This window comes from Fukomys damarensis, unplaced genomic scaffold (assembly GCF_012274545.1).
Source record: "Fukomys damarensis isolate Sample0158 unplaced genomic scaffold, DMR_v1.0_HiC HiC_scaffold_29, whole genome shotgun sequence".
NCBI lineage: Eukaryota > Metazoa > Chordata > Mammalia > Rodentia > Bathyergidae > Fukomys > Fukomys damarensis.
Window position 1 is genome coordinate 9,233,514 of NW_022900941.1, and position 26,486 is coordinate 9,259,999.

Here is a 26,486-nt window from a genome sequence, read left to right on the forward strand (position 1 = left end):
GAACCACTAACTCTGGCCCTATATTGAGTTTTTCATATAAAAGAAACCATGTGACATTTAAGCTTGTGTGTCTGAGTTACTGTTTTCCTTAATCTCCTCTTCAACACTACCCTCAAATATTTTAAAGAAAAAAAAAACCAAATATACTGAAATGTCCGTTTAAGTAAGAGTATAGATGCTTATATGTGTTAGTGATGGTAACAGAAAAAGGGTTACAGGCAGACTGAAAATTAGTATCAGAAATTTGTTTTATCGTATTTAGCATAGCCTATTATTTCCTAACCTCTCCCAATAGCTTAAGTCAATGTCCAAAGGGAAAAATGTCCTTACTGTGAAAATGAATCAATGCAAACGAATGGGCAAAGCAATAAAAATAGAACATCTATTCAGTCAGTTAAGCTTTCAAAATAAAATATTTCTGTTACTGTGCTGCACTTATCTAGAATTTAGCAAAGAAAGAGTTTTCAAAGCTAAAGGCAGAGGTCATTCTTTTGTGCTAACAACTGAGGTTACATTATAATACTCTGTAAGTCACTGATGTGCTATAAATAACACTTTAATTCTGTTACTGTCTAGCTCTGACTACTTAGGCTCATTCCATTTTTCTGAGCCTGTTTCTTCATCTATAAAATAACAAACCTTGTTATGTTCTATAATCTGTATATGCCCTATTGGTAGCCATGCCATATATGACTGGGCATTTGCAACATGGCTCATGACTTTTAAGAATTTTTTTTTTTCAGGCTCAGGACTGAACCCAGAGTGTGACCTATGCTAAACAAGCACTCTTTTTTTGCGTGTGTGGGTTTTTTGTTTTTTTTTTTTTTTTTTGAGACAGGGTCTCACTATGTACTTGAGACTGACCTGGAACTCACTATGTAGCCCAGGCTGGTCTCAAACTCACAGCAATCCTCCTGCCTCAGCCTCCTGAGTGCTGGGATTACAGGCATGCACCATCACACCTGGCCAACAAGCACTCTTTATTACTGAGCTAAACTTCCAGCCCAGGAATTTTTTTAACTAAGTTAAATTTACATGGCTACATTTGGTTAGAGGCTATCATAATGGGCAATGCGAGACTACATGATCTCTAAGTATCCTTCTAGTTCCAAAACTCAAGCATTTTAAATTTTCATTTTAAAAATGTCCTTTCTCCCTAAAATTGAATAATCAAATGAACCTATATATCAGGTTGATAACATAACTAACCACATGGGGAAAAAATCATCCTAGTAACTGCAAAGCACAATAATCCTGACCAGGGTTGACAAACTTTTTAAGTAAGGAGCCAAATAAAAAATATTTCAGGGTTTACAGGTCATATGATTTCTGTTGGAACTACCTGATTCTACCTTTGTAGCACGAAATCAGCCACAAACAACATATAAACAAATGAGTGTGGCTATGTTCCCAGAAAGGTTTACTGATATTGAAGTCTGAATTTCACATAATTTTCACAAGCCATGAAATACTATGTCTTTTGAATTTTTCAATCATTTAAAACATAAAAAGTATTCTGAGTAAAACTGCTATACAGAAAGAGGTGATGATCAGATTTTCCCTATCTGCCAGTTGGTTGGCCTCTGCTCTTGACTACACTCCACAGCAGAATATAATCTGAGGACAAATCAAAAGAAATGTAAAAAACCTTGAAATTTATTTTTTGCTGTAAATTGTATTTTGAGGTTTTCTTTTTTGGATGGCTTGTTTGCTTTGGTAAGAGATAGCAATCTCACCATGTTGCCCAGGCTGGTGTTGAACTATCTGAACAAAGAAAAATACGTTAATATTGCTGGGAACCATAAATCTGATGATAGGAGGTGAGAGGTTAGCTTTGGCATAGGAGATGTAGTAGTATTGGATCAGAATTAGAGATACTAATACAATTTCATTTGATACAAGTTTATTTGCTACTTCTGTGCACCTAGAAGCAAAAATACTCCAGTAACACTAAACATATCTAATCTGGTGCCCACTAAAGAATTAGGATTCTTTGGAAGAAACTGCTGATTGCGTAACTGATCCAGGCAAGACTCAACAAATGCTAACATCACTGGGTCAAAGTTTGTTAGGAAACAAGATACACAACCTAAAAGTATCATCCCCCCCCCACAGATTGCTTATATAAAGGAAAAAGATACCTTTACAATAGAGAAAATCTGTCAGATCCCACAACCAAATGATCAAATTTAATATAATTCTGATTGTCATACACTGAGAACACAATACCTACATAGTACTCTTGCCAAAAATGTTTAATCCCAATCCAATGACCGAAAAACAAGTAAATAAAAGACAATGGATTAATTTAGCTTGTTGATATTCAAATCCAGACTGGGAGACATTCTACAAAACAATTTGCCTAGATTCTTTAAAACTGGGATGGTGGCACACATACCTGGGATACCAGCACTCAGGAAGCTGAGGCCAGCCTGGGCTACATAGTGAGCTCAAGTCCTGCAGGAACTACATAGTGAGACCCTGTCTCAAAACAAAATAAAATAAAACAAGTGCTGAGTAGAAGATGCAGACAACTAAGGAAGTATTATAGATTAAAAGGCATACAACAACCAAAGCAATGTATAGTCCTTAATCTAATGATGGACATGGAGGGGGCAAACTACAAAGGGGTTGTTTCGACAATTGCAGAAATTAAAACATGAAGTGAACTTCAGAGAATAGCACTGTATCAACCCTAAACTTCTTGAGTGTGACCACATGGATATAAAAGGAGAATATGCTTGTTCCAAGAAGCTGTATGTTTATATAGTGAAACATTTAGGTAAAGTGTTATGATCATTATGATGTCTTCAACTCCCAAATGGTTAGAAATTTTTGAAGTCTATGTAGAAAGAAAGCAAAGTAGTAATGGCAAATCTATATGAAGGTATATGGATGTTTAATGTGAATGTATGACTTGCTACCTTTCCAGAGGTGTACAATTCTTTAAAATAAAAAGATGTACAGAGGAAGTATAATATTCTTTAAACTGTTTTTCTAATTAACAAAAGCATACACAATAAAACCACTTCTGTAAAACTCATCAAGTAATTGGTCATTCAAAAAGTTTTCCAAGGGGCTGGGGACTTCGCTCAGTGGTTCTGCTACCTGCTTCACAAGTGCAAGGTCCTGAGTTCGATCCCCAGCATACACACACAAAAAAAGTTTTCTGAATAGCTGATATGCAGTACTTTACACTTGACCACCTTAAATGGAATGTTCTCAGAGAAACCATCAGCTTTGATACAATTTTAATTTGTTATACAAAGCTTTGGCTGTGCCTACAGCATAAGATACAACACTAACTTGGCTTTCAGCTACAATACTACATTCAATAAAGGTTCCCTCACACCTTCTGATCTGAACTTGGCAATATAAAACAGAATGGACCAGATTCCATCAGGACAGTGCTACCAAAACTATGAAATATAAGTCAGATACCCAGTAAGAAGGAAAAGTAAAAATCAAATGTAGCAAAAATGTCTCTCTCTACTTACATACACAACAAAGTAGTAATTATACAATAACCCAAATAGATGGCTCTTAAGAAATGTTACACTACAACAAAAAAAGTATCCCAGGAGATCATGTACAAAATCAAATAAGACATGAATATATAGCACAGGACCTTGCAATAATGAATAATGTACAAACAGCATTTTCCAAATGTCCTTTGTCCTCTAAACTGTTACTGACCTACTAAGAATCTCAAATTACAATATCAAAATAGATTTGATATTCATTAAACAGATGTTAAATATAGGAATCTAATTTGTATCATTTCTGCATCAGATTCAAATTTAATTACATGAGGCTTTTCTGCTCATTTTAATCTTTTACAACTTATTATATCCTATTTATACACTATATCCCTTAAAGTACTCTGCAAGCGCATGTGTGAACAAGTAAGAAAAAGAGACAGATCCACTAAGGCACAGCCAATGTACCCTGAACATGTGTCTTCACCACAACTGTTTATTCATGTAAATGTGTGAATAGCTCTTAGTTGCTAGACATAGTACTAGCTGATAGATATAATTCTGCATACATCTAGATCTTGGTCCTCAGGAAGCTTGCCTTCTAAAAATAACTAAATAATGCAGTGAACTGATATACGATAAGATATTAAATTGTTTTAGTAAATCAAAGAATTACACCTTCTTATGGTTTATTACCTAAGCTCTAGAAATAACTGTAGTAGCCAACTAGTTTTCTTTCCTTCTCTCCACATTTTCTAAATTGCTGTTTTGTTCCCTCCATATAAGATTCTAGCAATAAAGCCAATTTTACATTAGTACCACCAGTCAATGAGAATATTCTTTATTACTGTTTAAAAAGAATCAGCCTTTAAAAAATGGAAACAAAGCTTTTGTACATAAGGAGGGGAGGAATGGGGGGAGGGAGAAGAACCAACTGATATACTATGTACTGGTACAAATTCCCTATGGAATGTTATCAATATGTACATTTAAAATGTACCAGTAAATGTTTTGCTAAAAAAAAGAAAAAGAACCAATCTTATATGTGGTATCACCTTTTGGACTTTGTTGTTCCTTTTTCCTTAAGCAGAAATTATTTTCTTTTTCTTTTTTTTGGTTTTTTGAGACAGGGTCTCACTATGTAGTTAAGACTGACCTAGAACTCACTATGTAGCCCAGGCTGGTCTCAAACTCACAGCAATCCTCCTGCCTCAGCCTCCTGAGTGCTGGGGTTACAGATGTGCGCCACCACACCCGGTAGAAATTATTTTCTTACTAGTTAAAGGTTTAAAGTAGAGATGTAAGATCAAGAGCTATTAATGAATTCTGAGCAAAAGAGCAAAGTCATCTCCTTTACATTATATGTAAATGTATTTTCTTTTTTTTCCTTCAATTTTTATTAATACAATGGTACCTCCATTCACAAACTTAAATTCTTTCCATGGTTGTGGTTGCAAATGAAACTGGATGAAAACCAAATCAAATTTTCCCATAAGGTCAACAATGAACCTAACCAGTGAATATGATTTGTACTTGTACATGTCCTCAGTAACATAATGATAATATTCCTCCTGGGGAGTTGGTACATGTATGTAACACATCTTAATTCTTTTTCATCACCTTCCACTACCCTCACTCCCCCCTACTTCCATCTCTTGGTCCCCTTCACATTTGCAAAATGTCTATTTCCTCTTATCTATTTTATTTATATTTTAGTTTCTTATATGAGAAACCATGCAATATTTAAGCTAGTGTGATTTATTTCACTTAACATTATAGTGTCATGGTGCAACCATTTTCCTACAAATAATTTACATTTACCCTTCTTTATGACAGAGTAGTACTCCACTGTGTTTAATTTTCTTTATCCATTCATCTTTTGATGGACATATATAGGCTGTTCCATTTTTCACTGACATGCTAGATATTAAAAATGCAGAATATGTCCCAAGCATGCTACTGTGCTAACAGAAAACAAGTTAAATATCTACAATTTTATAAACTCATAAGAAAAATTAAGACCCTAGCAGATAAATGAAAAGAGATTTTGAAGAATGTATATTAGAAACAAAATTAGTGAATAAACACGGAAAAAAAGTTCAAACAAAATATCACTAAAATCATATCTTATGTTAAGTAATACTCTTGGTTAGCTCTAAGTAACACTCTACATTTAACCATATTGCGACTTAAAATTTCAATAGAGAACGTGAAGAAAGTATACTTAAGTAAAACAGGTAAAAACTAAATAGCTCACACCCATTTAGGTCAAGTTTGGCCACTAAATAAGCTATTAAAAAATACTTTGGCTAGATATTTGGGGATTTCAGAATTGCACAGGAAGAACTATTGAACTGCACGATTCCTTTTGTAAACAACTGTACTAACACAGATTAAAAAACATTAAAATGGCCAGATGCAAGGTGGATCACAATTTAAGAAGCACCTGGGAGAACTTTTCCAGATCACAAAACCCTTCCCAATGAAGATATCCCAGTTCCCTTGTAGCTTCGGCAGCAAGCCAGTATAACTGACTGTAATGTATATTGGGCAGGAATAGGCAAGATAAGTTGGAAATGTTTGAAAGAGAAGCAGGGAGTTAAAAAACCAAGTATATAAATTTTATTACAATACATATAAAACAATTTGGAAATCCCTGAAGTCTATAATGACTTCTATACAATAATGCATTTAAAAAGAAACAAACAGAATAGAATACCAACATTACTTTAGAAACAGGTATTTCTTTTTCTTTCTTTCTTTTTTTTTTGGTACTAGGGATCAAACTCAGGACCTTGCACTTGCAAGGCAGGTGATGGCGACACCACTGAGCTAAATCTCTGGCACAAAAACTAGTATTTCTTTAATAATTGTAATTTCTTGGAAAATTCCTTCCTTTTATTTTTAGACAGATTGAGAACCAATACAAACTTTGATCAAAAAGGCATGCCAGATCACTCTGGCTACAGTGTAGTGACAATTGAAGAGCACTAAACTAGTAATGCCAAAATGCATTTTAAGGACACTGCTATAAAACTCTAGGCAAAACATGATAAACTTTTAATAATTAACATCAAGAAAAATTTAAATCATCTCCAATAATTTCAGAAGTTTTGCCAAAGCTTCATATTAGCAAGCTGAAGATCAAGTGGTAATAGGCCTATGACAGAGAAAATTAGATTAGAGAGGAAAACTCAGGAGTAATAATGAGTAGCAATCTAGACAACTAGAAATGGTATCCACAGCTTACAGTAGCAGGCAATAGGCAGAGATCCAGGCAACCAGGGCCTTGGCATCATAGAAGTCAGAGAAGCACTGAGATTCCAGTAATTAGGAAAAATACAATAGGGAAGCAAGACAGCAGGAAACATTTCTAATTTTGTGGCTCCTGATACAAAGTTTATAGCATACAGTTGAGAGGTCCAGCTGTAAAACTCAAGTCCTGGAATTCAAAAATAGCACTTATAACACAGAAGAGCCAAGAGAGGTACAGATTTTGAACACAGCTTTTAAAACTTCAATCTTGCATTTTCCAGCTGTGAAAGTCTGGACAACTCTACTTTTGAGCCTCAACCTACTCTGTGAAAAAGGAATACTACATACTCCACAGGCTTGCTGATGAGAGAATTAAATGATATACACTTTAAAACATCCAGGAGAGCTCAAAAAATACTAGTTTCATTCATTTGTCCTTCCACTTTTCATCTAAGCTGCTGAAAGGACAAGGGTAGAATGTTTGACTTGGCCACAAAGTTTGAAAGGCTGGTCCAACTAGGCATTTGTACAGAAAGTCAGACAGGTCATTAATACAAAATGCCTCATGTAAGTACTAGTTTATACAGAAAAGAAGTGAAAAATATATGACTTATATAAGTAAAAGGGCCTGAAAACTGAATTATAGTTAAGAGCTTAAATAATTAGCATTAGTTTAATTAAGTATCACACATTATAATGTGTCACTATACTGAAGGAAAGAAGGGAGGGAGGAGGCTCTGCATATACTAAAGTCAAATGATCTCGAAAGTATATTATAAAAGAAAAAAAATAGTACAAAACATTAGTGAGTTACTTTCTATGTAGAAAAGTAGGGGTAAAAAGTAATCTACATTTGCATTTGCTTCTATTTGCTTAAGTACTACAGAATATACAAAAATAAAATTGGTTACAATTGGAACAAGAAAATGGTATTGAGACTTCTCAATATATATATCTTTCTATATTATTTTGAAATCTGAACTAAGTTGCCATATTACCAATACAAAAAGGAAATTTTCAAAGTAATTGAGATATCTAAGAGTTCTGGTAATATACATCGCTACATTTAATAACTATATTTGTACAGATTTTAGTTGTATACTAACACAGAGGTATGACTGATAGTATACTAGATTTCAAGTTCCTCTAAAAAAAAGGACAATAACCTCATTGAAAACAAGTATCATGTGTCTTTCAATTCTGTCTCCACACAGCCAAGCACACCATAAAGCATTCAAAGAGTACATTAAACTGACTCTGGATTAGCAAAATGTTTCCATCTGAAGTCATCTCCAATTCTACTGCTGATGACTTGTGTATAGATACAAACAGATATATTTAGAATTTATATTTTATAGAAACATTCATAGTTTATAGAAACAAGAAAAGCTCTTAATTATACAATGAAAAGGCAACATATAATAAGATTAATAATGACTCTTGAGTTACTCCAAAGATTCGCCACAAAATGGCAATCATTTGAAACAGAGGCAGGGAGTTATTCTAGCTAGCCACTAAAGTTCATCAATAAGAGCATTTTTAAAATAGTAAGTGTTGCTGTACGGTTCTGCTTATCTACCTTTCAAATAACCAGTTTCTCTTCCTTAACCCCAACAACTGTTGGGAGCCATTCTGAGGTCTCTATGGTTCCATGATGTTGTGATGCTCCAAGGCAAGATGAGATCAGCATAAGATCCTTGGGAACTCAGGATTATCACTGCCCTATGAGCCGCCCTGAGTCATCTGATACTCCCCCGACCCACCCATGAACTAATCCACTAAATAGTGGTAAGGCCAGAGAGTCTGGGTCTTTTGCCTGCTCTGAAGCTCCAAACGTCCATACCCTGTATAACTGAAATTATGCAAGTCTCTATTGTCTTTTTTCCTTTAGCCCACACCGTTCCCCTCTCTAGGCTGTCAAAGGATTGACTGGCTTCTGACAACAAATGTTAAAGTATACGGAAAATTTTTTAAATTTTCTAAAAATAGCCATAACATGGCACCCTTCTTCCTTTTATAGCCAAATTTCTTAAGAATTATCTAGTTTATATTCACTCTATATGTCGTTTCCTCAATTTCACTGATCACAAACTTCTACTATAACTTTTCTGCTACAGTAATAAACCTCAAACTAGTGTACCTCATCACCTTAGCATTTCAATAGATTTCCTTTGCTACTACTTCTGAGCTCTTCAGTTATGTACTCTTAAGAATCTATAAGGTCTGAGGTGAGATCTGAGGAATTCGTATTTTTAATCAATATTGCAATGATTCTGAAACAGGAAGCCTGCCAGAATATGTTTGAAAACCAGCTAATTAAGGTCACCATTAATTTTGCAACAGTCAAATTCAAAGGACTTTTGATTTTTTTCTTCAAACAGCAACTTACACTTTCCTCAAATTCTCAACTTCATCTCCCTACTACTATTCATCTCTCTCCCTCCCTCCCTTCCTCTCCCTCCCTCCTTCTCCCTCCCTCCCTCTCTCCCTCTCTCACTGCCATCCAATGTTCTTCACTTCTGAAAAGGCTTAATCTCTCAACGATGGATAGGAGGACCCTATTAGCCCCCCTTCTAACTTTACACACACTTCATAAACAGTGACAGTCACATTCATTGCTTGAGCTACCACATATACAACTTTAAATTCCATCATTTGGGATTCCAAATACATTTACACAGGTAAGCAGAGGCTATGCAGTGTTAGAAGAAAAAAAAAGATGCTTCAGAATCAGAAGAACTCTGCTATTTACACAGTAACATGCCCAAAGACAATTTTCTGGATCTCACCTTTGTTATCCTTTAAACTGAAAATACTTTTCTGCAATTTTTTGTCCTGAATGGGGGCAGGGAATAAATTAGAAGTTCCCTACCCTTCAAAGAGGTCCTAACAGCATGACTTGAGGACCCCATGCCATGAGCCTCAAAGGTGGCAGGCAAGAATACAACCAGTCTGAGGTTGGGAGGCTGGCGCATAGAAGGGTATTAAACAAATAAGTAAATATACTGAAGAGACAATGGAAGCCAATTTCTCACTCCTGGAAAAGAGATTTACAAATACAGAAAAATGGGTGGAGATGTGATATGGTTCAGTGTTAAGAGTGCTTCCCTAATCACACACTGAGTCCCTGGACTTCATTTCCAACAGTGCAATAAAAAAGGGGGGGAGGACACACACACACACACACACACACACACACACACACACACGAAGAAGGCTATATTAGTGTGAATGCTTTAAGTATTTATAAAAAAACAGAAATAATCACACGTCTCCTAATTTTGACCCCCTAGAACTGATGGCATCTTAGCAGAAATAAATATACTAAGCACCCATACCTTGGTTTCTAAATATTCCTCTATTAAGAAATCAGGAGGAGGGCCAGGGATTTAGCTTAGTGGTTCTGTGCCTACCTTGCAAGCACAAGGATCCAAGTTCAGTCCCCAGTTCCCAAAAAAAAGAAAAGAAATCAGGAGGAAAATAATTTTGGATCCAATGATCATCGACATGCAGAAAAAATGAAGGTCCACTCTCCTGCTACATTTAAAAATTAATGTGAGGCATCTATAAAATAAATACTAGATGTAAACAGAAGAGTTAAAAGTATGAAACTTCTAGAAGAAAACAGAGAAGCTTGTAGTAACCTGATTTAGAGGAAAGTCTCTAAAATGCATATCAAAGCAGAAATTGTACAGAATAACTGTTAAAATGGACTTTTTCCAAATTAGAAATTTTTTCTCTGCAAAACATATTGAACAAGAGGCTGTCTCTAGAAGTTTTTCTGCCTTTTTCAACTCCCTTTCTCCCCGAGGAGCCCTGTTAGATGTTCCTTCCTAATTGCCCCATGAAAATACTTCGAAAGATGGTGGAGAGGTGAGCAGCAGAGAAAGAGCGTATCTGAGATCTATGTCCTGACACTGGAATGTAGCTGCAGGAGAAGGAGAGAAGTGGGGTTCTGGGATCCAGAAGAACCTGAAGTTAAAACTGAAGTCCACAAGGAGAGCAAAGACAGAGACTTCAACAAAGAGGAAGGAGATAGCAAGCAGTGCTCTTTCCAAGAGCCTGGACTTGCAGCATGGGAACAGCAGATCAAACCTGCAGGCACAGTGACTACTGGTGACCCCAGAGGCCTCCACAGAGAAACATGCCAGTGGAACGGAGCAGTGGACACAGCAGACTACAGTGGCTGGTGAGTTAGCCAGGTTCAGACCTCATCCAAGAAAGGGTGGTTGGCTGGTAGCCATCTTTGAGTGGGGCCAACTGAACTCAGACCTCAGAACAGCTATGGGCTGACTCAATCTAGTGCCTCCCAGTATCTCCGCGCAGGTGCCAAATTCAAGGCAGCAGGAGGTCAGGGAGCAGAGTTCAAACTGGCAGGAGGCACATGGACTGTTGTAGGTTCGAGGAATCAAGTTCCAGCCTCATAACCAGAAACCAGCCTGAACTTCAATGGAACTAAAAGGGCAGGCTGGCTGGGATTATGCATTACTCCACTGTGAAGCGGTGGCTGGGCTTGCTGGTTTTAATCAGTTTGGCTCTGGACTCTGTCTGCTTGCATTGTATACCAGTGACGGTAGACACATGCGTTGAAGTAAACATTTTGTTTTTCTTTCTCCTTTACTTCCTCTTTTCTGGTTCTTGTTTTGTTTTTTCTTGACTGTTTGAACATAGTTTCTAGCTTTTTTCGATGCTGTTCTGTTGTGTTCTTGTTTTCCATTTTCTCTTTCCCACTTGTCTTCTTCACCAGGTTCCTAGTTTGTATGAGCTTCCTTTGCCCCCCAGCCTAGCTCCTAATCTCTTCCTCTTCTATTTCTCAGATTTCCCCCCAACCCTTTTAAATTTTCTCCCCTAAGGGTAAAATTACCATATTAAGGGCCTATATACTGCATACAAGTTTTGGATTCATTTTAGATTTTGTTATATGACCACAAATCAAATTCATACAGTTAAAGGTAGCAAATTAATAGTTAACACAGTTTGTCATTTTCTAGGCTTTATTTGATGCTATTGTTATTATTGGTTGTACTACTTTAGCCAAGGTGACATAATTGTGCTAATCAGTTGTTCTTCCTGGTATACCAAGACTAAGATAGCTTAAAGGTCTCAAAAGAGAAACAAAAACAAAAAACCTACAGGCCAGTGCCAAAGAACAGGTAGCTGGGCCAAGTAGGGAAAAACTTCTCATCCCCAATAAATTGAAGAGTCAGGATCTTACAACAGACTCAAAACTCAAAAGCCAGCTACACCTGGAAGACACTTCTGAGAAGTAGTCATTTCCTAAGGGTTCTGAATACTGGCAAGAAAGCTACTCACCATAGGTATACTTTACAAGCATCAACCCAGGAATTAAACCCAGAAAAGAAAAAAAAAAGAAAGAAAAAAAAATGTGAAAACTCGTAAGAAGATGGAACCACCCGACTTTCAGCTCACCAAAGGCAAACCCGGGGACACCAAGGTGAACAATCTGAAAGCCACTCACATGGACTCTTGAAATGGTAACAGTGGAAGTAACAAAGCAAATGAATGAGGCTACAGAAAAAAAACAGAAATAATTTATCAGATAACTATAGAGATGATGATCAGAGTGAAAGACATCCTTAGTGACTATACAGCAGATACAGATTTAAAAAACAACAACAGAAGAGCTCAGGAAAATGATGGAAACCACGCATGTCCATCATAGGAAGAAATGGAATCCAGGAAACAGATTCAAACAGATACCCAGAAGATTAAAAAATCCATTGAAAGTATATGCAGCAGGGGCTGGGGATTTAGCTCAGTGGTTCTGCCACCTGCCTCGCAGGTGCAAGATCCCGAGTTCAATCCCAATACCAAAAAAAAAAAAAAAAAAAAAAAAAAAAAAAAAAAAAAAAAAAAAAAAAAAAAAGAAAGAAAGAAAGAAAGAAAGAAAAAAAAAGTATATGCAGCAGAATGAGCCAATGTGAGGAAAAAATACAAGATACAGAAGACAGGATTGTTATTAGCAATCACAAAAAAAAAATGTCTTAAAAAGAGCAAAGAATCACAAGAAATCAATCCAGCAGCTGCTAGATGGTATAAATAAGAATAATATAAGATTGATCAGAGTCAATGAAAAAGCAGGAGATAGTGCAAATAACATAACCTGTTCATAGAAGTAATGTCAGAAAATTTCCCAAAGAAAAAGAATTTGACATACAGATAACTGAGGCATATAGAACTCCAACTAATCATGATCATTTAAAAAAGAAAAGATCTTCCCCAAGGCATGTAATAGTCAAGACTTCAGAAATTTAACACAAGAACATAATATTAAAAGCTATTAGAGAAAAGAAACAAATCACCTGTAAAAGAAAGCCCATCAGAATTACAGCAGACTTTTCAACAGAAACCCTCAAGTTAAGGAGAGCTTGTTGTGAAGTATTTCAAGCCATAAAGGAAAACAACTTCCAACCCAGATGGACACACCCTGCAAAACTATCATTCAAAGTTAATGGAGGGCCAGGAATTTAGCTCAGTGGTTCTGGCCTGCCTCACAAAATTGATGGAAAGGGCTGGGGTTTAGCTCAGTGGCACCGTGCCTGCCTCGTAAACACAAGATCCTGAGTTCGACCCTCAGTACCACAAAAAAATTTTTGGTAAGACACATCAGTGACAAAGAACACCTGAAGAAATTCATGACCATCAAACTAGCACTCCAAAGTATTCTGAAAGATGTTCTAGAAAGAAATAACAAGGATTACTCAGTGACCCACAACAGAATGAATTCACCAGGCATGGCAAGAAATTAAACAGAAGAGGAAAGAAGATGCCAACAACAGGAAAATAACATGATAGAGATAAGACATATATAAATACATATCAGTTATAACCATCAATGTGAATGGTCTCAATTCACCAATCAAAAGAAACAGACTAGCAGAATGGATTAAGAAGAAAAATACAACAATATGCTGCATACAAGAAACACATTTAATTGAAAAAGAAATTCATAGATGGAAAGTCAAAGAATGGAAAACAAATATTTCATACATCAGGAACATGGAAAAAAGCAGAGGTAGCTATTCTATTTGCAGATGAAATGGATTTCAAGCCAAGACTAAAATAGACAAAGAAGGTCACTATATCCTTGTAAAGGGAACAATTCAAGAGGAAGATATAACAATCATAAATATATATACCCCAAATAGCAGTGCACCAAACTATATAAAACAAGTATTAATGGACATGAAAAATCATATAAGCACTAATACAGTTGTAATGGGGGACCTCAATACTCCACTGTCACAAATAGATAAACTAGACAAAAAAAAAAAATCAACAATACTAGAATTGAACCAAACTTTTGAACAAATGAACTTTACCAGTAGATATCTACCAAGTGTTCTACTACACAACATCAGAATACACATTCCTCTCAGCTGCACACAGAATATTCTCCAAAACAGATCACCTACTAGCTCATAGAACATGCTTAAGTAAATGCAAAGGAATTAAATTATCTCCTGCACATTATATGACCACAGTGCGATGAAGTTGGAAATCAATTGCAAAAGAGTCCACAAGAAATTCATAAGCACAGGGAAATTAGGTAACAGTCTCTGTAATACCCAATGGGTCACAGGTGAAATTAAAGAAGAAATCAGACAGTTTCTACACTTAAATGATAATGACATTGCAATGTACTGAAACTTACAGGACACAATGAAAGCTGTCCTATAAGGAAAATTTACAGCAGTGAATACCCATATAAGGAAAACAGAGCAAGTGGGCTTAAATAAACAACCTAATATTGAACCTCAATCTTCTAGGAAAAAAAGAGCAAGTCAAGCCCAAATCTCATATAAGGAGGAAATTATAAAAAAAAAAAAAATCACAGCAGAAATTAATGCAATGGAGACTAAAAGAAAAATACAAAGCATCAATGAATTGAAGAGTTGAGTCTTTGAAAGAGCAAATAAATTTTAAAACCTTAGCCAACCTTATTTAAAAAAAAGAGAAAAGACTCCAATCCAATCTATGCAACTAAAAATGAAAAGAGGGCCAGGGATTTAGCTCAGTGGTTCTGCTTGCAAGTGTAAGGTCCCAAATTTGATCCCCAGTACCAAAAAAAAAAAAAAAAAAAAAAAAAAAAAAAAAAAATGAATGAAAAGGGTGAAATCACAACAGATCCTGCAGAAATCCAGAAGATCATCAATACCTACTTTGAGTATATTCTAATAATATGGAAAATACAGAAGAGACAGATTCCTAGATACATTATGAATCACCAAAGTTGAATCAAGAACATATAAAAATTCTAAATAAACCAGTATCAACCAATGAAACTGAAGATATAATTAAAAACCTATCGAAAAAGAAAAGCCCAGGCCCTGATAAGATTCACTACTGAATTATACAAGAAATGTAGAGATGATGTAATGCCACTATTTCTCAAGCTCTTTAGTGAAATTGAAAGGGAAGCAATACTCCCAAATTAATTCCTGGAAGCAAGCATTATCCTGATACGAAAATCAGAGTAGGATCCAACCAAAAAAGAGAACTACAGGCCAATCTCCCTAATGAATACAGATGCAAAAATCCTCAACAAGACACTGGCAAACAGAATACAGTAAATCATCAAGAAGGTTATATACACCATGACCAAGGTGGATTCATCCCAGGGATGTAGGGATGTTTCAACATATGCAAATCAATAACTGTAATAAAATATATTAACAGAGGCAAGGATTAAAACCATATGATCCTCTCAATAGATGCAGAAAAAGCACTAGACAAGGTCCAACACCTATTCATGATAAAAACTCTACAGGTAATTGATCTAATCTTTACCTCAATCTGATAAAAGCCATCTATGGCAAACCAACAGCCAGCATCACACTAAATGGTCAAAAACTAAAAGTTTTCACTTTAAAGTCAGGAACAAGACAAGGATGTCCACTGTCACCACTCTTGTTCAATGTTCTGGAAACATTAGCCAGAGCAATTAGACAAGAGAAAAAAATAAAAAGAATAAGGATAAGAAAGGAAGAAGTTAAATTATTATTTGCACGACATGATTGATACTCTACATACAAGACCCCAAAAACTTCACCAAAAGACTTCTAAGATTTGATAACCAAATTCAGTAGCATAGCAGGATACAAAGTCAACATTCAAAAATCAATAGCCTTTCTGTACACAAATAACAAACTCAATGAGAGAGAAATTAGGCAAATAAGATCTTTTACAACAGCAGCCAAGAAAATGAAATACCTAGGAATCAATCTAACAAAAGAAATAGACTTCTACATTGAAAACTACAGTACTCTGAAAAAGGAGATCAAAGGGGTATCAGAAAATGGAAAGATGGCCTTTGTTCTCATTGGGTAAGAAGAACCAATACAGTGAAAATGGCCATACTTTCAAAATTGTTATATAGATTTAATGCAATCCCAATCAGAATTTCAACAGCATGTCTCACAGAATTAGAAAAAAATAATCCTAAAATTAATTTTAAACCAGAAGAGACCTAGAATAGCAAAGGCAATTCTGGGCAACAAAGGCAAGGCAGGGGAGGGGGCATCACAATCCCTGATTTGAAATTATACTACAAAGCTACTGTGATTAAAAACAGCATGGAATGGGGGCCAGGAATTTAGCTGAGTGGTTCGGTGGCCTGCCTTGCAAGCGCAAGGACCCAAGTTCAATCCCTGGTACAAAACAAACAAAACAAAAAAAAGCATGGTACTGGCAAAAAAATCAGACCTGAAGATCAATGGAACAGATTAGAAGATGCAGAAACAACTCCAGACCTACTCAGCCACCTATGTTTGACAAAGGAGCACAACACCTTCACTGTAAGAAAGACAGCCTCTTTACTCTAAATGGTGCTGGAAAAACTGGCTTTCCACATGCCAAAGACTGAAACTAGACCCATATCTTTCACCATACATTAACCTAAAATCTAAATGCATCAGAAACTTAAATATTAAAACTGAAACACTAAATCTGCTGGAAGAGAGACTGGGTAAGAGTAGCCAAAGACTTTATGAACAAAATCCAGACCGCACATGAAATACTACAAAGAATTAACAACTAGGACCTCATCTTATTAAAAAGCTTTTGCACAGCAAGAAAAATGATCAAGAGTGAAGAGACGAACCACAGACTGGGAAAAAAAATGTTGCCAGCTATTCCTCAGACAAAGAACTAATATCTAGAATATATAAAGAACTCAAAAAAATCAGACCCCTTTAAAGACCCAATACGAAAATGGGCATCTGAAATGAACAAACACTTCTCAGATGAAGAAGCAGAAATGGCAAATAAATATATGAAAAAATTTTCAACATCACTGTGATTCGTGAAATGCAAATTAACCAATACTGAGAGTCCATCTCACTCCTTAAAGGACGGCTAGTATCAAGAAATCAACCAATAACAAATGCTGGAGGGGTTATGGGTGGGATGTGTTGGTGGGAGTATAGACTGGTGCAACCACTGTGGAAGTCAGTGTTAAAATTTCTCAAAACACTGAAACTAGATGTTCCATTTGACCCATCTATACCTCTTCTTGGTATCTTCCTGAAAGAATTAAAAGCATCATACCACAGCAATATATGCACATTCATGTTTATAGCAGCACAGTTTGTAACAGCTATATCTTGGAAACAGCCCAAATGCCATCAACTGACTGATGGATAAAGAAGATGTGGCTTTTTACACAACAAAGTACTACTCTGCCATAAAGGATGAGCTTGAGACATTTATAGCTAAATGGATGCACCCTGAAACCATACTCTTAAGTGAAATAAAGTGGACACCCATTGTTTCTCCGGTGTGAGAAACCAAAAGTGGAAATAAGAACTAAAATGAATAATATAGATATTGGGAAATTGGAAGAAACTGTTCAAACGGGAAGGAGAACAAGGGAGAGGAGAGGAAGAAAGCAAGGAAAAGACAAGGAAAAAAGTGAAAATAGAAGGAAAAAATGGAAACAAAACTTCTGTACACAGGGAGGAGAGGGGGGTTTGAAGGAAGCAGGAGAATAGGGAACAAAGAGGTGGGCAGTATCATGTACTGGTGCAAATTCCCTATGATGAATGTCTACAATGTACCAATAAATGTTTTGTTATCAAAAAGAGAAATCAGGGCTCATTGGAGAAATTGATTATTTCCAGAGATAGGACATAAAAGTGCATCTTGCTTGGAATATCACCTTAGGAAAGGAGCCAACCTGAATGGGTCCCCAGATACAAAATCTGGGACTATTTGATTATCAAAACAACATAAAAATTATAGTACTAATAAAAACCACCAAACTGGAACAAAATTCCCTGAGTATATATTGAAATGTGAGTAAATAAATAAAAATTTGGAAAAAAGGGGAAAAAATCTTTCAGTAGAATAGTAACTTATTAGATGTAGATGACAACACTCGGAGTGCTGGTTGACTCAGACAGGAGTCATCAGTGGGCCCAAATGATGGTATTTAAAGGTTTAATAAGAAATATTGGCAGGCAAGGTCTTTAGTATCTTCCCACCTAACAGTTACCAATTACAAAAAGAAAAATGGACACTGGGGATGTAGCTCAGTAGGCCTGGCATGTTCAGAGCCCTGGGTATGAACCCCAGCACCACAAAAGGGAAGGGAAGGGGAAGGAAGGGGAGGGGAGGGGAGGGGGCAGGAAGGGAAGGGAAGGGAAGACAGGCAGGTAGGCAGGCTGACTGCACAGCAGAGAAACCCAGGGAACATGAATTTACAAGGTATTCAATGTTAAAAATGGCCAGGAATTTAGCTCAGTGGTACTGCTGCTGCCTGCCTCAATGTTAAAAATGATCAAAGGTGGACAATACTGTACGCTCCTAGTGAGGCACTAAGAATAGCACATCTATGATATTCCTGCCAACAATGCCTCCATATGTATGTGAGCAACCACTAAACATGTACAGGGACATATCACAGAATAAAGGAACTGCACTGTGTAAAGCTGTTACAGTTATAAAAGACGGGAATACTGAGAAACTATTCCAAACTAAGGATGGCTAAAAAAAAAAACAAATGACAATTAAATGCAACATATGATCATAAACTGGATCTAGGACCAAAAAAGACAGAGACTGTGGGGACAGCTGGAAAAATCTGATATCTGGACCTGAGGTTGGTGTTGTATCGATGTTGATTTCTGATTTGGTAGTTATGTCCATGTTTTAGTAAATACACCTGAGAATAAAGATGATGGCCATCATGTCTATATATTGCTCTCAAATGATTCAGAAAAAAATCTGACATCACAAATAATATATTCTCTTGAAATGAGACAGGGCTGAAAAATGGAGCACTAGAAATAAGACATGATTAGGTAGTTTCAGTGAAACTCAAAAATCCAATTAAATATAGCAGAAAGAGGGAAAGAGTCAAAGACAATGATAAGGTATCTCTGGACATCTGAAAAAGAAGATCCTACTAAGCCCACTATACAGTTTGATCAAAATATGTATATGGTAAATGATTAAATTTTAAGAAGTTATTATAGTAATAGACACATTGCCATTAATCCCTCTCAAAATACTCCCCCACACCTCAAACACATCCTACTGTTCTTGCCACTTTCTGAAGTATTTCTGGAAATCCTCTTTCATGAGTTACTTAACGAGATGTGATCAAAAATAGAGTGAATGCTGCTGTCAAGTACCATTCATTCTGGCTCTTCCCGATGTCAAAGTGACCATGAAAGGTAAAGTGACTGGGTACACAATTCAAGACTTTTAAAACTGCTTCTGGAAGTAGCAAGACTGATGAGAAAGGTGTGTATGAAGTAAGGGGGGAGTACGTGGAGGGGTTAATGGCAATATGTCTTTTACTGTACAGTAAAAAATTTCAAATTTAAACAGTCACCATATTGTTCCATCATGAGATATAGTAAGTCAGGCACAAGGTGTCTCAGGTTCATCACAGATACACACAGTATATAAGTATTTTTCATTAGGCTTGAAATAATTTCAAAATGTTAATTTAAAAAACATTCAATGAGAACTCATGTCAATCTTCATGCCTAGCAAAATAGCTAGAATACTGCTCAACAAAAATTATCTGCCCCTTCCTTCCTAAAGAAGTTTGCCAAAGAACAAATCTCAATAGCATCTTCAACTTCTTTCTCCTTCCCACATATCTAATCAGACTCTTAGTTCTAATAAAACTAACCATTTTTCAATACTAATCGCATGTGTTTATTTCCGTATTTCTAACTCTTTATTACTCCTCACCAAGGTCACTCCACCAGGACCCTTACTTGATCTTCTATCCCATTTCTAACCTCATTCTTGTACCTCCTTATATCCTAGAATTATAACCCAGAAGTCAGGAGTTACCTTTCAAAACCTACATTTAATCTTATTCCTTTATTTAAATACCTGTAATTGTTCCCTGATGTTAATGCTAATTTCCCAGGTTGGAACACCAAAAAGATACTTTACACACACATACATTCACATTCAAACACATAGAGCAGTGAGTGGTAATTACTGGGGAGAGGCAGGGCAAGAGGGGAATTTTGATCTGACTTTCTTTATGCTTACTTTAGAGTTTAGCATTCATTGTATTTTTCATTACATAGTGGGGATGCCAAGGGTGAATAGGTAAACTTTCCAACAGCTGGAGACTCTAAAACTGCTTTTCCTAATCTTTTCCCCAAGTTAGCACCCCCCAAAAAAGGATAATTGTTAGCACACTGGCATAAACCAAGGAATCTATTTAATGACAAAAGAAGCCACCCTAAGGGCTGATATGCCCAATTGGAAGCTCCATCCCAAAGGTCTTAATATGACCCCATTCACTGCATAAACACAAGAAGCCTAAGATTCATCTCCTCAACAGTCAACACACACACACACACACACAGATCCACACAGGAGCAGAAACTGACACAAACCCAGAGACAGACAGATATAAAACAAGACAACTTGCGTTTCTCTAAACATATTATGCACCCTTTCATACTGTGACTTCTGTACACGCTGTCCTCTCTACCCAGATGAATTCCAATTCATCCTCCAAGCTCACACTCAAATGCCACATTTCTCCCAGATCTTATTACCCTGTCACTGTGGACTGCTTGTCAACATGTGTTATCACTCTAGAATTTGAGCTCAAAGACAAGAATTGTGCCTATTTACCTTTATAATTTTTTTAACCATTATACTATTTCTCTCACTATAACAAATATTCAAATGTTTAATTAGATATAAAGGAAGGTTGCCATTATTCTCCAATAAATGAAAAAATTTTTAATACATTAGTTAATGAAATACAACCCAATCAAGAACATTCACTGTAGGTACTTCTGTAAAAGGGAGATTCTGGACAATTATCTCAGCCCTACAGTTTTAGACTAAGGAAATAGACAAAATAAAATAAAAATGTTTATCAAAAGGTAAATGACTATTAGTGCTCAGTAAATCAACTGAATGTTTAAGTAATAACTTAAAATTATATTAAGGAAATCCCAGCACTCGGGAGGCTGAGGCAGGAGGATTGCTGCTGTGAGTTCGTGACCAGCCTGGGCTACACAGTGAGTTTCAGGTCACTCTCAACTACATAGTGAGACCCTGTCTCAAAAAACAACAATAACAAAAAAGTTATATTAAGGTACATTCTTATGAGAAAATGAAAAAAATCATGACATCAGCTCTAACCTACTGATCATATATTCTTTTTAGAGGACAATGCTAGGTGTTTTATATATCTTTATCTTCACAATTCAAGGCCATTTGACTCAGAGGTTATACAGTATGTTCAACGTTTTTGTGACCAGATTCCCAACCAGACTTGTCTAACTTCACAATCTGTGGATCTTTCCTCAACAATGCAAGCCTCCACTATATGTTTCCAATATATTAGACTCATATTGTATTATGACCACACAACTTCACACACACACACACACACACACACACACAACTGACTATGCTGCTACCTGTCTTGCAAGCACAAGGACCTGAGTTCAATCCCAGGTACCAAAAAGGACAACTGACTAGAAGGAAGCAAAATGTCTATCAGAATATTGATTAAGAGTAAACATCTTTTTTCTAAACTGAGAAACTTTTTCTTTTTTTGGTACCAGAGATTGAACTCAGGATCTTGGGCTTGCAAGGCAGGCAGCAGCATCACTAAGCTAAATCCCTGGCCCAAACTCAGAAACTTTTAAAAACAAAATTGCTGAACAAAAGGCTAAGAGACAATACAAAGGAAATAAACTTTTTCCCCCTACATTTAGCAGGTAACCCAAAAATGTAAGGAGAAAAACTAAGGATATACTAAATTATATCTAAACAAGTATACATTAAACCTAGGTACTTGTGACATGGACTTAGCACTTGTTTATTATGACTGGATTAAGAAGATTCTTCCAGAAAAACTTGAATTTTGAGGTAGGCTTGAAGAGAAGGCACACTGATTAGACAGAGTTAGGAATGTCTAAACTGAGGACACAAATGGAGAGGAAAATGAGAATACCTTTTTTTTTCCCTCTCTGAGAAAGAGAAAAGGCAAGAATGAGAAAAAAGAGTAGTAAAATGAAATTGGGGGAAAATCTTCAAGGCCTAGCAGTTCAGTTTGGGATTAATCTGATGAGCTCCTGGGAAATGCTCTATATTTTAAGTAGGAAAGTGGCATGATGAAATAGTTTTTAAAGATACAAACTTTGTTATATTACAGCTCAAGAACTAAATAACTTGACTAATGTCATACAAGAGACTGAGAAAGACTATATAATAGAACTCAGATTTTGTAGAAAACAAGATCTAAAGCCATACTACCCAGCATTGTATCTACCAGCCCCAACTGGGTACAAGCTTAAAATTATTAAAATTGATACAGTTTAGGGCCGGGGATTTAGCTCAGTGATGCTGCTGCCTGTCTCGCAAGTGCAAGGACCCAAGTTCAATCCCCAGTACCAAAAAAAAATTAATACAGTTTATCACACATACTAGTGATATTTCAAATGTTTCATAGCCACATATGATTGCCGGGGATTTAGCTCAGCGGTTCCACCAACTGCCTGCAAACACAAGGACCCAAGTTCGATCCCAGGTACCAAAAAATAAATAAAAAAAAAAACATAACCACATATGATTAATGGCTACCATATCTAATAGTGCACATAAAGAATATTTCTATAACTCAAGTTAGAGAACTGGAGAATTATTTCTATTACTTTAGAAAGTTTAACTGGACAGCACTTATCTAAAGAATAAGCTTGAGAATCAGATGTGGTTTGATTTCTACTCACTAGGAGCATAACTCCAGATAAGTTAATTTTCTTTAGCTTCTATTTCTGAGGTGAGAAGCAAGGGATTAATAATACCTATTTCACAATGTATGCATCTCTTGATGATCAAGGAATAACTGAAAAATATTTTGTATACACTGTATGGCACTTAACAAGATAATATATACTAATATTCTTCCCTTCTGGATCCTCATTTCTTTCTACCACTCTATATAACCACTTTTGTTAAAAAATACAAACACAATAACCATCTGTACTAATTGCATATTAAAAGAAGAAACAATAACACCTTCCCCCTACAGTGCTTTCTTGGCAAACAATAAAAAGATTTCCAGAATGCTAAACCAATCTTCAATTCCTCACTATTTATTCTAGTGAAGTGGTAAATCTGGTTTTGTTTCATTTTGTTTTGTTTTTTAGAGAGGCTCTTGCTAAGTAGTTCACACTAGTCTTGAACTCACTATAAAGCCCAGGCTGGCTTCAAAATTGTCCCAATCCTCCTGCCTCAGCCTCCCAAGTGCTGGAATTACAGGCAACTGCCACCATGCCCAGTTTGTGGACTGGTAAACTTAATGTGTCTGGACTATAGCATGTAAACAGCTTCAAAACATGCAATAACCCAGAAAAACCACAGAATTCAACTCAATCTGTACCCCGCACATTTCTACCAATAACCAGATTTTATTTAGAGCAACAATTTATATTTAACTCACATAAATCACACAGACTTTTATTCTTATGAGTTCACTGATTTTACATTCCCAATAACTACCATAAATAATTCAAGGGCTGGGGATGTAGCTCAGTGGCACTATGCCCACCTGGCAAATGCAAGGTCCTGAGTTAGATCCCCAGTACCAAGGGGGGAAAAAGATTCAATCAGAACTTTTTTTTTTGGTTCTGGGGATCGAACTCAGGACCTTGTGCTTGCCAGGCAGGCACTGTGCCACTAAGCTAAATCCCCAGCCTTCAATCAGAATTTTTAACCACTTGCCTTTAAACATCTACCAGACAAGTCAGGATTCACAGCTATTTTCAAAGTGTTGCTGTTTAAAAGCCATCACATTAACTCTCAGAGGAGGAAAAAATAAAAGTACTCTCAACAACAGTTAAATTATCCAGTGGCTTAATTTATTCCTTAAAGATAAACTACTCAAGGGCTGGGGATTTAGCTCCACGGTTCTGCTGCCTGCTTCGCAAGTGCAAGTTCCTGAGCTCAATCCCCAGTACTTAAAAAAAAAAAAAAAAAAAAATGAAGCTAGATACTTTATAAAGAAAAGAGATTTACTATTACCCAATAATAAAAAAAAAAAAAAAAAGAGAGAGAGATAAATTATTCCAAAACATCACCACTGACTCCCATTTTTGAGTTTAGCATAGGTCATAAATAAACATAAACCAGTAACACTGGCCTGTCAATACTACAATATTTTAATATAATGGACAAAACTACAATATTTGAATAAATATACAAACTAGGGGCCATATAAGTTCAAAACCAAAACAAAAGAAAAACCTGAAAAGTTTTTATCACTATCCCACATAAATTATCCTATGTTTATACATTTTTTAAAAAAACTAAAGTTAGGATCTATGGCTGAACTGATGAAATGTAACTGGTGAGATTGTGTTAATTTTTTGTTTAAATCCTTTAATAATAATAAAGTATACAATGCTCACAGAATAGTTCAAATGAATTTTCCTGAGGCTGCATTCTTAGTACATCAGACCCAGAAAGTATTTTTAGCAAGTGTGTCCAATCAATGCCGGTTTTATGCCTAGCCTAAATTAGAAATTAGGTGTCATACATTTAAAGTAACAATGTTACTAGGAACATTTTAAAGATACTCAATCAGGTCATAAGAAAAAACCCCACAAATTTGACAATTCACCCGTAGAACTAGAAGCTATTAGAAAATAGGTAATAAGAAAGTCACAGCCTCATCTATTGCTACTGTTAAGGAATCTGTGATTTTCTAACTTAATGAACTTTAACCTACTCAATTAATATTAAGAAACACTACGTTTCCTTGTGTTTTAAAAATTATCTTGCCACATACTTAAAACAGATTAGCTCAATTACAAATATTACCGTGTTGCTCTTATGAATCACTCAAATCAAGATTCTATGGGACCATGCACATGTATCAAGACAAAATGTACAAAGATTTGTATGCTGTAAAAAATGCAGAGACACAAAAATAGCTTTTGTGGTAATTGGAGCAGAAAATTATCCTGACAAAAAACGCTGCTGTCCAGAATCACTGAACTCCTTTATTATGAGTTAGTAAAGTAGTTCTGCACACTACACAGACTTTTGCTTTCCAAAAGCTTTTTCTTTAAAATTCAGTTGTTTTCATATTCATCAAATTTAAGATTTAACTAATATATTCAGCACTCTTCTATCAAGTACACTTTGAGCTCCGAATTATTATTAAAGGTCATCCCCTCCCCCCTTGAAAACTGAAAAATAATTTTTCCCCCGTGGCACATGAAGGTTCAGAAAAATGCCCTGGTTTTTACTGTTCCGGTCTTCTTTACACTCAGATTGTCTTTTACAGGTAGGACACATCGACTTTTGGGGGTTTTTCTCCATAGACATGGTTTAAATGTGACCAATGAGCTATATTGTTTCAACTGGGCCCAAAACTTGATCCGGTCACAAAACTTGATATTAAAGTTCTCATTCGAAAAGTAGCTGGTATACTGCAGCTATCACAGGTCCTCCCAGAACAAGCAAATCGTTCTAGTGCATATTGATGTCATTCTTTGATGCAAGCCCAGTCTCCCATCCCAAGTTTTGCAGAAACAATCATATATATATATATATATAAAAATAATAGAAAACTATAAACTGTACCATTTAAGTACCATTAGGAAATGCATCATTACATCTATTTATCATAATACAGCTCACCTTTTTTTTTTTAAACCCAACTACAGATTCCTACACATAGGTATATACCGGTACAATCATGAGGGGCTTAAAACTTCAATGGTAAGGATAGCGTGTTCATGCAGCATGCAAAAAGCACTCACATAAACCAAGTGTGTGTGCGTGCGGGGAGGGGGTCTGAGCAGCGGAAAACTCTGAAGGTTCTAAAGCCTATGCAAGAGTTTAGGTGCTTAGGGATATTTCACCCTATTCCATCCCTTGTCCCTTCGCTCACTCCTAACAGATTTCAACCACATCCCCTGCAAGCTGGAAGAGCAGAGGTCTCAGCAAGGTGGGGAGGGGGAGTCTTCTCCCCGTCCTACAAGCACCCTTGTGCTTCCGGCTTGCCCCACCTGGCTCACTCCCACTAGCAGCGCATGCCCCAGGTAATACCACACAACGTGCGGGGCGGAGGCCGGCGGGGACCCGAGCGCCTCTTACCTTCCGATCACAGCCGTGTCCTCTCGGCTGGAGAATAAACTCGGAGGCCTGGGCACGCAGGGGAGAAGCGAGTCCGCTGCGCCACTCTGGGGGGCTCCCTCAGCGCCCCCCGAGCAGCCACCGCTG

The 26,486-nt window shown here is 36.4% G+C and overlaps 1 protein-coding gene across 5 annotated transcripts in view; it reads right to left on the minus strand.

Moving 5' to 3' along the window:
• Ptpn4 (protein tyrosine phosphatase non-receptor type 4) overlaps positions 1-26,480 on the minus strand; it is a 173,142-nt gene extending 146,662 nt beyond the window's left edge. For 4 of the 5 annotated variants that reach the window (XM_010632287.3, XM_010632288.3, XM_010632285.3 and 1 more), the window contains exon 1: positions 26,361-26,480. The gene's annotated coding sequence lies outside the window, so the exon portion shown is untranslated. Of the gene's footprint in view, positions 1-2,398; positions 2,420-26,360 lie in introns of those variants that run through there. The other variant, XM_010632286.3, reaches the window with a different exon arrangement.
• Positions 26,481-26,486: the final 6 nt, after the last annotated feature.